The following is an 11,824-nucleotide window of genomic DNA, read 5'->3' as shown; positions in this document are numbered from 1 at the left end:
TCACCCTCAGGGCAGACTGTTAGGAAGTAGGGCACAAACCTCAAATTGGTTGGGAGATCTATACTTAGATGTCACCAACCAATTATCAAGTGTAAACTCCTCAGGCACAATAACAGCCTAAACATGGTGCTACATGCAGTCCTGGTGGATATTCTGTATGCTGCCACCCCAGTGAGTATACCTTTGTGAAAGATGGTGCCTTACACCAAGAATCATGGCAATATTCAGGTTACTCCCAGTCCCAAAAGACCAGTCACTCATCCCAGGTCAGTTACACCTTAGCTTTCACACAAAAGACAACATTTGTAGCCAATCATATAATAAACTGTATGAAGGTTTATTAAATAGGAAAAGAAAACAAGAGAGTTATTTACAAGGTTAAAGCAGGTAAACATAGATTCACAAATGAGTTACAATATTAAGTTTGAAAAGGTAATAGAAGCTTCTATAGCCAACAAGTTCCATATATCCTTTAGGGCTAAGCCAGTCTACACAGCTGGATATCTCTTGCTTACCCCCCAGATTGCAAGCAGTATAGAGCTCCTTAGTTCCTCTTGTTTGAGGTTTCTATCCCTCTCCTGCCATGTGCTCTGAACTGCAAACTCAGCTGATAGGAGGAATCCTCTTGCATGATTCATCTTTGGGGTTGGAGGGCAGGAGAGCAGAACTACAACATCCCACAATAGTCTGTCTGGTGTTGATGCAGATTACCTGTTTGGAAGGATGTAACACCTTCTGTTGCTTATCATCCCTTCATACTAATTAATGTATGTCTCTCCTGTCTGGTGATGTACACAGTCACAGAGGCTCACAATGCAATCACTCAAACCACACCTTACAATAAGGGATACTGATGTTATAAATGAGATTAATGCATGCAGCAACTCACAAGCATTCAATAAAGACTAAATACATTATTATAATGCCGATACCTATTTAACAATACTGACAGACAGGTGAGCCAGACTGATTCCAGCTATGTATTTGTCAGTGTTCACTTGAGACATGGGGACTTCGGCATTAGCTGGAAACAGGCCTGCCAGCATCACAGCTGTATTTCCTGCATCTTTACTATCCTACCTCTTCTTTCCCTTCTGTGTCTGTCTCTTTTGTCTGAAGCAGGAAAGGGATTCAGAATTGAACTAACCCTTTCTTCCTCCTCAGGCAGAACTATTTGTCTGAATAAGAGACTTTAATCAATATACACTATCTACAAAAAGGAACTTTGTTAAGTTTTGATTAAGTTTGTTTTGCATAAAGAATCAGTTTGTTTCAATGCTCTTTACCTCATTTTATTCTTTTCCTTTTGTGCGTTTCAGTCAATAAATTGATAGTCTTTGGCATGAATTTCATAGTGTGTTTGCCATGCTACTAAGCAGCCTAAAGTCTCCATATATCAAAATCTGAACTTTGTTTAACACTGTTTAATGCCAGACTGTGTTATGTTAACGTCTTTGGCCCATTTACTCAATCTAAATGATACTAATATCATTATATTTTGCATCTCATTAGTCTGTCTCAAATTAACTCCACCTCCTGTTTTAGGCCTCTATCTTCTCCAATCATTTGCTGAAAACAGCCCATGAGGGCTTCCAAGGACTCCTTATTTTAATCTCTTCTTTGATCTTTCTCCTCCCTTTGTTTTTAGCCTCCTGCCTCTCCAGAAAACTAACATTCTGTTATCTTCATGATTCATCAAAGCCTGAATTGAATCCAGAAACATCTATAGTCTTCTTCCTACTAAGGTCCTTAAAAACCCTCATGGACTGTTTTCAGCACATGGCAGGTCCGGGGCAAGTGCATCTTGAGAGGTGCTAGTTAAAGATGCCTCATCCTCAGATTCATTAGCATGCTGGGATTCTGTCTGGGGTAGAGAGAAAGGAAAATTACCAATATTAGCCCCCACCATGTGTTAGATATATTTACAAATATAAAATAAGGTGCAGTCCCTACCCTGAAGATCTCACAAACTAAAAGACTGAATAAACACAGACATATGAAGGACAGGGGTAGGAGGTATATATACATTGTTTTGATAATATGTTTTCATTCGTTAGGGATGTAGACCAAGATTACCCATAAGCTGCATAGCTCATGGGCATGGTGTGCGGGGGAACTTCTTCCCTAGGATGGCATCTGCCTCCAGGATCTCCCATTTCCTCCTGGTACTGACTCCTGGCAAGCGTGCTCTGGGTTCTCCCTTCTGCTGCCTCTTCCATGGCCACTTCTGCTGCTCTTGGCTAGGGGGAAGGCAGAATTAAGATCCCTACTTAGCCCTGAAATCTGCAGTTTCCTTATTCCCAAGCCAAGGGAGGGAAGCTATCTCCTCAGACATGGGAATGGGAGGAAGAGAAGACTGGAAACAACCCCTCTCCCAGCATTGAATATTGGAAAGAGATTGAAGATCCTTGTGACCATCCTCTATGGCTGATGGGGCGTGAAGACTTCTGCAGATCTGCCCTCCCCCTTTTTAAGCCTGAAAAAAGGAAGGGGGAGATGAAAATCTAGGTATCCTTACCTATGTCCCAAGATGAGGGCCTCCTGCTGCCCAAGTGAGCAGCAGCAACAGGGCCCATCTTGGCCTGAGTAGCAGAAGCCATTGATTTGGGGGTTGAAGGCACTGCATGATTTTCGAATGGGGAGGTAGCAGTATATGGTTGAGAGGAAGAGACAGGGACAGCAGTTACTGATTTGGGTGAGGAGGAGGAATAATGGGGAAGACAGAGAGAGAGAGATGGACTGAGAGAATGTGAGATAGGGGAGAAGAGGAGAGAATAGAATCAGATTGGGAGAGAATGTGAAAAGAGTGAGTGAATGACTGAGATGGAGTGAATAAGAATGGAAGATGGATTGAGAGAGAGAGCGAATGACAATAGCTGGATGGAATTTGTGGAATGAGAACAAATGAGATGGAATGAGAACAACAACAAGGTGAATGAGGTTGAAGGGACTGCACTCATAAGTATTAAACTTGAACTCAGCCTGTCATTCTGCATGCACTTAAAAACAAAAGTCAGAGGGAACACCAATGTAGACTCTCCCATATCTTGATATAATTAGCTGGTTTCGTGCTGGCATCGTGCTGGGGGTGGGGTCTCCAAGAGAGACGTAGATATGGAGAGTTACATAGGGTAGCTGGCCTTTTTGGGGAGATGGGCTCCAATCCAACTGTGACAAGCCTAACTTGCCTCCCCAGGTGGGAAAATGATTTCGGTCATGTGACTAACTCAGTCCATGCCTAGATCTGAGGGGTAAGGAGCTGCTGAACAATAGATGTCAGCCAGCACACAGCCCCAGGAAGGAGGGACTGAGAGACCCTAGCCTTCAAGGGTGAGTTACAGCTCAAGGAAGGCCAGAATTTTAAAGCCACAGTCCCAAGATGGAGGACTTTTAAATCTGAGGGGGTGGGCAGAAAGAAGCCTTTGTAGGAGATGAATGATACTGAATTAGACCTCAGCAGAAGGGGAATATTGTTTCAAAGACTGTGACCACATTATTCTGGGGAAACTGAGGAAGATGCCTGCAGAGTCACCCCAGGCCCGAAGGGGGTGTCGTTTACAGAGAAGTATAGTCTTGTGAACCAGCTCAGTGAAGGTGTTCCATCTGTAAGGACCAAATAGTGTGGTGAGGCTGGTATCACTGTTGAAACTGAGGATGTGAGGAAGTGTCATGGAATAAGACCAGCGCAAAAAGGTGTGAATGGGGCTTGTGGGGATTTGGCAGAGATATGTAAGACCTGAATTCTGGAGTTGTACAAGACACATAACAAGATATCCTCCTGCTCCAAGACTAGAAGACACAGAGGGTATGTCTACACAGCAAAGAAAAACCCGGAGCTGGTCCATGCCAGCCAACTCGGGCTTGGACTGCGCGGCTGTTTCATTGCTGTGCAGACTTCTAGAGTCAGGCTGAATCTTGGCTCTAGGACCCTGCTCAGAGGGGTGTCATTTCAGCAATCTAAATCGTCAGCAACACATTAGTAACAAGTTGCCTTATTTTTGGATGTTGGTCTCCTGGCCTCTCCCATTACTATACTTAAAACTTATGGGATCTTGAAAGGTGGGCTTAATTTACACACACACTTAAAACTCCAGGAAGATTACTTCTCTTCATATCACATCCCTCCTATGCCTGCTACCATTTGCTATGCCCCAGACCAACTGGGCACCCTAGGTGTGTGTATGAGACCAAAATCTGAATAAATGAGAGAGCCTATTCTTGTGCTGAGGTGATTGCCTCATGCCATCTGTGGCTCTCTCTCTGTCAGACTGGCATGATCCACCCTTGACCACTGTGTCTTGCACCCAATATGATCCAGTGCTATATCCTCTAATGCTACCCTGCCCCATCAGCACTCCTGTCTTTCTTGCTCTGTGCCTGCTGCTACCTTTTCCATTCCCATGGTAACCCTGCCCACTGCTATCCGGACCCTGTACTTGAGCTCCACCCAGTGGCCAGCTGTTAATGCCTTAGTCCTGTGCCCATCCCATTGCCCTAAACCATGAACCCCATCTCCCTTTCTGTCCCAGCTCTGTACCCCATATTGTCCTTGTCCAGCACTGTGCCTAGCTACTGCCCAGCCTGGCACTGTGCCTCCTGTACCCAGCTACTACCCCTGCCCCACTGTGCCCAGCTACTGCCCCTGCCCCACACTGTGCCCCCTGTACCCAGCTACTGTACCCCCATGCTCAGCTTCTGGCCATGCCCCGCACTGGCCCCGTGTCCAGCTGCTGGCTATGCCCCACACTTTGCCCAACTGCTGGCCCCACCCCTGCCTTGCACAGTACCCCTGTGCCCCATAGCTGGCCCTGTGCCACAGTGCTCCCCCGTGTCTAGCTGCAAACCCTGCCCCACACTGTGCCCACCCATACCCAGCTACTGGCCCTGCCCCACACTGCACTCTACCCATGCCCAGCTGCTGGCCCTACCTTGTCTTCCCCTGCACATGCCAAGCTGCTCACCCAGCCCTTCCTCCTCGCCCAGTTGCTAGCCCTGCCACACAGCAGTTGGCTGTGCTCTGCACTGCGCCCCCCACATGCCCAGCAGCCGGATCTGGCCCGCATTGTGCCCCACACCCCATGCCCAGCAGTCGGCTCTGTCCCCTGGGCCCAGCTGCTGGCTCTGCCCTGTGACCCCCGTGCCCGGCTGCTGGCTCTGCCCTGGACCCCCCCCCCCCGTGCCCGGCTGCTGGCTCTACCCTGGACCCCCCCCCCCGTGCCCAGCTGCTGGCTCTGCCCTGGACCCCCCCCCCCCGTGCCCAGCTGCTGGCTCTACCCTGTGACCCCCCACCCCCGTGCCCGGCTGCTGGCTCTGCCCTGTGAACCCCCACCCCCGTGCCCGGCTGCTGGCTCTACCCTGTGACCCCCCCCCCCGTGCCCGGCTGCTGGCTCTACCCTGTGACCCCCCCCCCCGTGCCCGGCTGCTGGCTCTGCCCTGTGACCCCCCCCCCCGTGCCCGGCTGCTGGCTCTGCCCTGTGACCCCCCGCCGTGCCCAGCTGCTGGCTCTGCCCTGTGACCCCCCCCCCCCGTGCCGGGCTGCTGGCTCTACCCTGTGACCCCCCCCCCGTGCCGGGCTGCTGGCTCTGCCCTGTGACCCCCCCCCCCCGTGCCGGGCTGCTGGCTCTACCCTGTGACCCCCCCCCGTGCCGGGCTGCTGGCTCTGCCCTGTGACCCCCCCCCCCGTGCCGGGCTGCTGGCTCTACCCTGTGACCCCCCCCCGTGCCGGGCTGCTGGCTCTGCCCTGGACCCCTCGTGGCCGGCTGCTGGCTCTGCCCTGTGACCCCCCACCCCCGTGCCCGGCTGCTGGCTCTGCCCTGGACCCCTCGTGCCCGGCTGCTGCCCATCCCAGGCCCGTTCCCCGCCCGCTCTGTGGCGGCCCCGGCGCCCGGCCCTTGGTAACGCGGTTTCCATACTCACCGCACCTGCGCACTGAGGCGGCCCGTGCCCCGCGCCGGTCTCAGGCAGCCGGGCCGGGACCGGACTCCCCCTCCCCGGGTACTGGAGCCGCCGCCGGCTCCTCCAGTCTCCCCGCCCGGCCGCGGCGCAGGCGCGCTGCCTCCTCCCCTAGCGGCGGCTGCTCAGAGCCTCGCGGCGGCGGCGGCGGCTCCCGGCTCCCTCAGAGCCCAGCGAGCGCGGCTCGGGCAGCAGGAGGCGGGGACCCGGCGCTGTGTGAGGGGAGCCGCACCGCACCCCTGGCCCGTTAGGGACCGTCGCTGCCGGGGAGAAGCAGGAGGCGAGGGGCTCGCCCATCCCCACCCACCCAGCTGAGGTGAGGCCAGGGCAAAGCATCTTCCCTTTCCTTCGCCCCCCATCCCCGGGCTCCTTCCCTTCATCCCCCTTTCCCTTCGCCCTGCTGCCTTCCCCTCATCCTGCCTCGCTCCCTGTTCTCCCCGGCTCCCCTTCGCCTCCTCCTCCTCTCCTTTCTTCTCTCCTTCCCCTCCCACCCCGGCGCCTTCTCCCCCGGTCCCCATTTGGCACCCACCAGAAGGAACCACAATTCTCTCCCGATTTTTAATGCGGTCGTAATGCTCGCCCCCGGGGAGGGGGGGAGAGAATCAGACAGGCACAGGCAGAGATAATCCCCCCCCCCCCCCTTTCAAGGATGGACTTGAATTAATGGTCATGTTGTGCGGCGTGGATGGTGGGAAGCGGAGGATTATATTTAGGAAGGGAAGGGAAAGGGTCAGAGGTGGCTTGGGTCCTTTCTTTTCCCCCCTGCCATCCCTTGGAGGTGCTTCTAGCTCTCTGTTCTTTTCATTGTCTCCCTCTCTTTATTCATTTTTTAAATTCCCCTTTCTTCAGGCATCAGAGGGCTTTTTAGCCATCCACCCTGTGTCTCTAATTTACAGCCTTTCTCTGCTGCTGCTCTGATTGTCTCAGTAAGAAGCCACCAGGAAAGGGGAGGGGGGAGGCTAGTGTGGAGAAAGCAGCTTTTTTACACCCTTTCCCTTTAGGCCTCTTCCAATTTCTACTATATTTCAAACCACCCGCTTAATATTTGATTTGGAATCCATCCTGAAAGGTCCTTAGTCCTGTCAAAGCATTTGGTGAGGGGCAAAGAACTAAAGTTTTTAATATGTACAGTGCAACCTTGTCTTTATCCACAATGTTCTGGGGATGTCAAAAACATTCAGATGAATGGGGTTTGGATAATTAGGGGTGGGAAGTGACAAAGTGTTTTACGCTATGGGACATAGCTGGGTTTTGGATTAGGAGCAGATTCCGCTAAACATGGGGTGTATAAACAGGGTGGTACTTGGTACGTAGAGGTGTGATTTTTGTTGCTTTGTTTGCTTCTTTGAAGGGCTGTGTTTTGTGGTGTGCACAGTGAACATGTTTTTAAAATGTTGTTATGCAAAACAGAGAGGGTGTTTAAAAGAAACTTGCAAGGGTAATATGTAGCATGCACCTGCTTCTCGATGGGTGGGTGGGTTATATTATCTCGTGACACATTGGGGGTGTAAATTTCTTGTTTCTTTTTAAGGTGCTGGTCAGGCATTTTTAAGAAATGCTTTATGTGAACGCTGCCTTTTCTCTCTTCAGCTTCAATACAAAGATATATAAAGCATTTGTGTGATAGGTACTGTATTCCAGGCAATTTTATTTTTTTTCCTCCTCTTTTTCAAACATCCATTTATTGAGCTATAAGAAGTTTATTTATACTCTGTCAGGATGAATGTGTTCCAGCATTCTTGTTATTTTGGAAATAAAAAGATACTATAGCTAGCAATGCAAAACTCTTATCAGTCAAAGGAATGTAAAAACCTTCAAACTGTACCATATTTTGGCATATATTCCTTGAGAACATTAAGATTATGTAACTTGTCAAGATTACTGCAAATATAGTTGTGTATTTTGGAGCGGAGGGTGAAAAAGTAAGGAATAGACTTAAATCTAGTGATATTCCTGATGAGAACGACAGACTTTATTGGCTCTGTAGCTAACTATTAAAATGTATTTGATTTTTTTCATTTCAAATTTCGTGGTTAATGTTATAGTTTTGTAGCTCTCTTCTCTCCCTCCACCCCCTCCCCCAACTGGGGGCATAAAAAATCATAGAAATTAACAGAATTCCTCCTAGAAATGCACAAGCATTGACTTGGGTAGAAGAAATGTTGCAGTCAATCATGTAACAGTATTTAGGGACTGTTAGAGGAATAATGTACCCCCAACTGTACATAATGAGACTGTAATTCCATTAATGGGTTCTGGTGACGACATAAGCCACAAGAGTGCAGCTCTACTACCTTGTCAATATCACTGGAACTCAGAGGTGGAATTAACCTTAATTTATGTATGTTTTGGGGGTTCCTTATGTCATGTTAACATTGAAAATGTGTGGGTACCGCTGAAATGCCACAGAGCCACTTTTAATTACTAGAGTTACTTAATTATCTTTTGTGCCAAATAGTGTTTGTCATGACAGTCTTCTATAGGTACTGTACACTATCTGTATCAGTGGGTTTGGGAAAATTTTCTCTGTATACTGCCCCGGCCACTCAGATGGTTAGTTTTCAGGGCAGTGTGGACTCTCAAGTGCTAGCCAAAGAAGGGCAAGCTATTTGTTCCTTTTCTGTATCCTTTGTTTACAAATAGCCCTCCAAAAGCATAACAAAACAGAAGAGCTCTATTTATGCTAGGATTTGTAACCCAAAACAAAGGATAGAAACAATAAATACAGTAAGTAATGTTAACAAAGAATGCCAAAATTAAACTAATATAAAATTATTTGTATTATAGTAGCAGTGTGGAACCTAATCAGGTTTGGGGCTCTATTGTACTGGCTCTGTACAGACATAGAAGAAGACACAGTTCTTCTCCCAAAGAGCTTGCAATCTGATGTAAAAGAAGATACAAGAGGATGTGACAAAATAAATGATTGGGTGAGGAAGAATAAGGGTAACAGTGATAAACGCATGTTTATATAGATTAGTTAAGTGCTCAGCTTGATGACTAACATCATTTAAGGTCTATGTTCTTCAATTATAAGGTATAAATAAAGATACACAATACATTTCAGCAATTACCACTGTCTATCTTCATAGTCATTAGCCAAAATAAACTTTTTTTCAGTACTTATCTATGTGTGTGCCTTAATTATTTGGCAATTGCTCAGACACAAACCTTTGATAGAACTTCACTAAAGTACTTTCACTACACTAGGGCTTTATTGAAACTGAAGGTTACCCAAATCACCAATTCGTTTGTGGCGTTTGCTTTCTAAAGCAAAGCACCAAAAACCCTGGCTATGGGACTCTAGTGCCTTATCTACACCAGAAAATTGCCCCTTGCTGATAAGAGTTGTTAGCAAAGGGTACCCTTGAACGCTGGTGAACATGATTTAACTGCTAGTGTAGATGGGACAGATCTGTTCTCCACACGATTGTAGAAAATGTGATTAAGACGTGATTCTACTAAGAAGAGAAAGGAAGACTTGGCTCATTAACAGGATGGAATTGACAGCTAACTTAATTGTTCCAGAGCACCCGTGGTGACAACAACTGTATTATAATTCCTTATTTTTATTAAAAAATAGTGCAGTATTGTTTTATTTGGTTTTCACAATATTTGAAGTATTTTACCTCCTTACTAGAGAATGTAGAAATGTTTGTTGCCACGTTGTAGAAAATGTGTGTGATACTTACTGAAACACGAAATATTAATTAAGCCATAGCACAAGTTTTTAAAAAATTGAATGGTGAGGGACAGCTAACAATGATTATTCAAGTGGGATAGTTCACTGTTTCCTAATAAATTTCATAACCAGAACTATTTTTCTTAAACATTTTTGTTGCTGTGCCATCAAGAATTCTTTTAAAAATCAAAACAGTACTTTATGCTTGTATTGAATCTCTTGTCATGGGGACTCAAAGTGCTTCACAAATATGAGGTCTTGAATCAATCTTGCAGAACAGGAAACTACAACACAAACCGGTTAAGTGATTTATTCAAGTTCATAATGTGAGTCAGTCGGTGAGTCAATAATAAAACACAGGTCTCTCCTGTCACGAGGTGTCCTACAGATTTTTCTCCAATAACTCTCCCATTTCATTGTAAATGCGGCATTCTGGTAAACTCTGGAGTGAATAGATAGGTTGAGGACAGGGTTAAACCATTAAAATCCAACTACTCTAGGAAACTGAACTGTGGCTGTTAATTTTTATCTGTACAGCTAGTTGAAACTTAGAATTTCCATTCTACAGGAAAGACTGACACTTAAAATTTCTTTTTGTCCCAAATAGGAATGAAAAGATGAAATTTTCAAATTTCTTTAAAAATGGAAATTCCACCCAAAATTATTTTAGAACTATTGAACAACCTTGTAGAAGTGGTGCTTTTAGACTTTTATATTATATTATCAACATGAAATGCTTCAAAACTTTTTGTAACATTACAAAGAAATCTATCAATTCCTGTTTGAAAATTTTTGACCAGCTGCAGTTATCAGTCACAGTTTCCCCTGTACTGGTGTTCTTAGTGTATGCACAATGTGCCTCAGGTGGCATGTGACCAGGATTCATCATTGAATTTGGTCTGCTGGTTGGATCATTGAAAGAAGGAAAAATCCAAACACCCCCTCATGCAACCCCCTCCTCCTCCTGTTTCAGCATTGTTACAGAGACTGGACCAATTTTTCAAGATTTAATGAGAATTGATCACTTCTAGTAAGGTTGAATCCCATAAAATATTCAGTAAGATTACATCACCTGGTTTTTGTTTGAGAGGTAGGAAAGAATAATAATTGGCAGTTATATAGTGCTTTACATATTCAAAGTGTTTTATAAGTATTAACTAATAGACAGTGTAGGCTCTTTTGGGAGTCAGTTGCTATTGTAAACGGGGTTGGAATGATTAAGTTAGGTATAACTTCTCTCCTCTCCTCCCCTCTTCTCTTTGTCTTTATATTTGGGTTTCTTAATCGTGTTTATATGCTGCAAAAGGCTTAGAATGCATTTGAAGATGGCGATGGGGGACACTTTGTAAATGGATGACATAATTTTCAAGTGACTTAGCATCTGTCCCTTTTAATGAAACTTAAACTCTGAAATGCCTCAGTCACTTTTGAAAATGGGACTTAGGCTTCTAAGTCTCAAGCGCTTTTGAAAATTTTACCTGAAATGATTAATTTGTTCATGATGTTAATAAATAATAGACTTTAATTTTTAAAATATTTTAAAAATACCTTATTGTTTACTAGTAAGCCATCTTTTCTATATTGCCTTGAATCCGTGTGTGGGGAAATATGTATCAATTTACATTAATGTCCCTTCAGGACATAAGGAGGCCATTAAACCTCTCAATTTCAGCGCTTCTCCTACAAAAATGGACCAGTTGACAACACTTTCTCATTCAGAGTCTGAGTGAAGCTGAATCCATCGTGTGATAGCTTTTACCATACTTGCTTATCACTTTAAGAAAACGGCTTTGACTAGAGAGCTTAATGTATCAAAATAGAAAAGATCAAAGGGAAAATGTCTTTAATATGTAACTTTTCAGTTAGAATCACATACTTATGGTATATATAAATATACCTCTTTTTAATTTATTTCTCTTTTTGATATTAAGATTTTATTTTCTGTTACATTGTTAGGTATTTGTCTTGCAGAATGTTTGTTGTAACTAGATTTAAATTAGTAGCAAGTGACATGTCATGGTTGAAGCAATTCCAAGAGCTTTATATTAACAGTAGATCAGTGAGTTCAATCCAGAAGAAAATATTGTTAAACTACAGTAGTAGTAATTGTGCCCTTTCCAAAGGAATCATATTAACAAGTATGAATGCAAGAAAACCTATTGAGAAGAAGCGCAAAAATTATTTGCAGTT

The 11,824-nt window shown here is 45.5% G+C and overlaps 1 protein-coding gene and 1 long non-coding RNA gene across 4 annotated transcripts in view; one reads left to right on the top strand and one right to left on the bottom strand.

The window, feature by feature from the left end:
* Window positions 1–316: 316 nt before the first annotated feature.
* On the bottom strand, window positions 317–6,092 carry LOC125635100 (uncharacterized). Its single transcript, XR_007356144.2, has 2 exons — window positions 5,917–6,092; window positions 317–1,864 (listed from the first exon to the last, which is right to left on the bottom strand). It is a non-coding gene; the product is annotated as an uncharacterized LOC125635100 (long non-coding RNA).
* Window positions 6,093–6,119: 27 nt separating this feature from the next.
* CTNNA2 (catenin alpha 2) overlaps window positions 6,120–11,824 on the top strand; it is an 803,547-nt gene continuing 797,842 nt past the window's right edge. For all 3 annotated transcript variants that reach the window (XM_048846332.2, XM_048846333.2, XM_048846330.2), the window contains exon 1: window positions 6,120–6,268. The gene's annotated coding sequence lies outside the window, so the exon portion shown is untranslated. The remainder of the gene's footprint in view (window positions 6,269–11,824) is intronic.

This window comes from Caretta caretta, chromosome 4 (assembly GCF_965140235.1).
Source record: "Caretta caretta isolate rCarCar2 chromosome 4, rCarCar1.hap1, whole genome shotgun sequence".
NCBI classification, from domain to species: Eukaryota; Metazoa; Chordata; order Testudines; family Cheloniidae; genus Caretta; species Caretta caretta.
This window is presented reverse-complemented; position numbering and strand designations above follow the sequence as displayed.